Here is a 4,177-nt window from a genome sequence, read left to right as displayed (position 1 = left end):
AAGGAGTGGCTGGTGGGTTTGAACTGCCAGTCTTCTGGTTAGCAGTCAAATGCCAAGGCAGTGCTAAATAACAAAGCTCCAGTCCATATTTTGAAAAGAGGGAAGAACATACAAACTCAAAAGTCAGAATGAATTCTCCACAGTGAAGAAGGGGAGCCGAAGGCAGGAAAAGAAAGGAAGGAAGTCTATATAATGAAATCGGGCCATTGGACAAACTCCTCAACCAGTGTATTCCTGGCTGGGTCAAGGATGCCCTTATGTTTATCCTTTAGAATTGAGAAGTGAGAGTGGCAATTCCATTCCTTTTAATCTTGATTCACTTTACACATCATCTAGTTAAAGATGTTGCTAGTCATCAAGATATTAAAATAATACCTGTGGTGGAGGGCAGTGGACAGGGAAGGCAGGAAGGAGAGGGAAGATTCTCTAAAGTGGAGATAAACCTTCAAATATTTGCCCAGAGCAAGGAGCCCTTGTGGCACAATGGTTAAGTGTTTGGCTGCTAACTGAAAGATGGGAGGTTCGTGGTTGGCTCTGGAAGAGAAAGACTTGGCAATCTGCTCCTGAAAAGATTACAGCCTAGAAAACTCTATCGGGCAGTTCCCCTCTGTCTCATGGTGACACTATAAGTCAGAATCAACTTAACGGCACAGAAGAACCACAACAGGCGAAGGGTATATGGATGGTCATTGTACTATTCTCATAACAACAATAGGCCCACTTATCTTCCTGGTAAATAACTGAACAAAATATGATGGTAAGTTTCAACAGGAACAAAAAGCTCAATTCAGAACCAGGTAAAGTGGTTCAAAAACATATCTTAAGATGTTGGCCAAAGACAAACCCGGGCTCCACAGAATGTGACAAGTCCCTGTTTGAGTGGTTATGATATTCTGTGGGAATCACCACTGATCTTGACATGATAGGGACAGAAATCATTTTCACATAGGCACCCAAACACTCATCTTAATTGCACCAAAATGAATTTGGGTGAAGTGAAATCGCAACACTTTGGGAAGGCCATTTTTCCACAAAGAAAGCAAGAATTCCCTGCTATTCCTGTTAGACCTGAACTTGGCTTTGGGCATGAAATTCATCTTCAGTGCCTCCTGAAGCTTTTCTAAGCCCTTTCTTCTTTTCCTTCTGCCTGTTCCCCTCTGCCTGTGCTGTCTGGGCACCTTCCTCAGGAAAAAAGCAAAAAGTGATGCATTTTCATCAGGCTGAATGAGTCGACCACAGAACCCTGCTTAGACAATGGTGTAAACCAAAGCACCGAGCTTTGGTGGGTTCAAATCCCTGCTCTGTCTCAATGTAAACTGGTGAGTTACTTAACATGGCTTAACCTCAGCTTCCCCATTCACAAGGGAGTGGAACAATAACCACCTCAAGGGCTTATGAGGAGTCAAGAGAAAATGAAGGCACAGCACCTAATAGCCTAGTAGATGTTCTGGAAACATGTCCTCCTTCCCTTCATCACTCCAGTAGGCAAGGTAACAACAAGACAATGGGCAGTTAGACAACACGAGACGGTGAAATGATCCTCACTGGTAAGATTTCAGTGCCTATCGCCCCTTCCCCAGCTTCTGGGGACCATGGACACAGTAAGAGCTCCCCGGGTTGCCTCAAGTCAAAATGCTTGAGTCAAGATGCTCAGTAGGTCTGGTTAAAGGCTTGCCACCTGGGGACCCAAAACCAAAACCAAATCCACTGCCATCAAGTTGATTCTGACTCATAGTGATCCCCACAGGGTTTCCAAGGCTGTAAATCTTTACGGCAGACTGCCTTGTCTTTCTTCTGTGGAGTGGCTAGTGGATTCGAACCACTGACCATTTGGTTGACAGCTGAATGCCTTAACTACTGCACCACCAGAGTCCATCTGGGGACTATTCATCTTAAAATCAGATTGAACAAACCCCTCACTGACTGCATATCTGTGCCACCAGATTTATGGATGAATACCTGGATGTTATCCAAATGTGCTCCATGGACCAGCAGCGTCAGCCTCACCAGGGAGCTTCTTAGAAACGTGTGCCACTGCAATTCCCAGATGTACACTGGCGTTTGAGAAGCCCTGACCAAGACCACCTTGTAATAATATTGCTTTTAAAATCAGATGACATTACCATGGTGCATGAGAACTTTCAAAATGATATGAATGTGGGTGCAGCGGTGGGGTTGACTGCTCTCCTTCTTTCCATCCCCATCTAAAATACCTCTTGGATCCCTGATTTAAGGAGACTTCAGGGATGTGGGTGGCACAGATGATTTGTACTCAGCTAATGACAAAAACTCGACAGCACATGACAACAACACCAATGACCAAAAGGTTGGCAGTTCAAACCCACTCAGTGGTGGCATGGAAGAAAGTCCTGGTGATTTGCTTCCGTAGAGATTACAGCTACAAAAACCCTATGGGGCAGTTCTACTCTTTCATACATGGGGTCACCATGAGATGAGATTGTCAACTGCACGACAGTGGGGGTTCACAGACTTCAGAACAAATAACATCATACAATCCAGGTAAAGAGAAGACAGAATGGATAACATTTCTTTGTCTTTTCGGAAGCAGTTATAAAACCAACATGAAAAGCAATGCCTAAAGAATAGTTGGGAGGAATCAAAAGAGGAAGTGCACACATAGCCCGATCTCTTCCCGGAACGAGATTTTGAGCCAGGGGTAGATTCACAGTGAAACGGTAGCTGTGTAAGCGTCGGGGCCCCAAGTTACACAATCCCTTCTAAACCCTAGCAAATCTGCATTCATAATTTTGTATTATTGTTTGGTAAGTAGGCTACCCCCAAATTTTGAGAACACCACACCCTAGGATACCTAGATCCAAGCCTATTTTCCTGCAGAGCTACCTGCCTCTGATACGCACCATTTCTGCCTGTTCTGTGGTCCGGGTCCACTGTGTAGAAGTTAATCTTCTTGGTGCAGGAACCCAGCTCCAATTATCCTCTTCTAGCAGCAGCGAATTGTTTCACATGTTCCCGGCTGCTGGGTCAGAAATGGCTCTATTACTTGGTGCCCCCCAAACGTTTATTGTCCTGCAGAGCCTTACACAATCCCACAGGAAACCGCGCTTAACACTTAGCCAACACTTGTTGATCTGATTGAATGCAGTAAAAACGGAGACAAAAGCATATTTCAGAAAGGTTCCAACTTTGATAACTGGAGCTCTTGCTTTTCTCTGGCAGCCGTCCGGTCCCTGTGATAACCCTGCCTTTGTTTCTAGAAGTCTTTGCTGGAAAGGACAAGAAAATATCTCTGCACAGCCCCACTTCTGATGCTGACTTCTCTCAGGAAACCATTAGGTAATGCCAGAGTGCGCAGAGAATAAGCAATAAAAATTTCAACTCAACACTTGGACAAAGAGAACCCTGAGAACATGCAAGAGAGAAGAAGCATTAACACAACCCCAAAGAAACACATTTCCGCAGCTGAAATGAAGAAATCCAGAAATGGAAGAGAAATCAATTTTGCCAATGTAGGATGCGCCAAGATGGCAATGAAAAAAATGTGATTGGCACTTGACCTCATTCTGATTCCATCACAACTTTGGGGCTTACTCATCCCACCATTTTCTCTGGTGCACAAAGGTATTTTCGGCTCAGCTAGAGACAGCCAAGAGAGTGAACCATCCTTCTGGCATGCGTAGATGCACTGTGTTAATTTATAAATTGTTTGATAATTCATTTGTAAACATCTATAGTGTGGTGGTTGTTGTTAGTTAGTCGTCATCGTATCAATTGGGACACATGGCAACTCCAAATGAGCAGAGGAGAATTGCACTCCATAGGGTTTCCAAGGCTGTGTGTGACCTTTCAGAAGTAGATTGCCAGGTCTGTCTTCTGAAATGCCTTTGAGTGGACTTAAACTCCCAGCCATTCAGTTAGTAGCACAATGCTTAACCATTTATGCCAACCAGGGACTTTCTATGAGTTGAAATCAACTTGATGGCACCTACCAACAGTGGCACAAACAGTTAAGCACTTAGCTACTAACAGAAAGGTTGGCAGTTCAAACTTACTCAAAGGCACCTTGGAAGGAAGGCCTGACAAGCTGGTTCTGAAAAGTTACAGACTTGGAAACTCTATGAAGCAGTTCTACTCTGTACACATGGGGTGGCCATGAGTCTACTCAACCATAACTGGTTGGCTGATGGTGTGGTAGAGT

This window comes from Orycteropus afer, unplaced genomic scaffold (assembly GCF_000298275.1).
Source record: "Orycteropus afer afer isolate SDZICR_OR568_19922 unplaced genomic scaffold, OryAfe1.0 scaffold00360, whole genome shotgun sequence".
NCBI classification, from domain to species: Eukaryota; Metazoa; Chordata; class Mammalia; order Tubulidentata; family Orycteropodidae; genus Orycteropus; species Orycteropus afer.
This window is presented reverse-complemented; position numbering follows the sequence as displayed.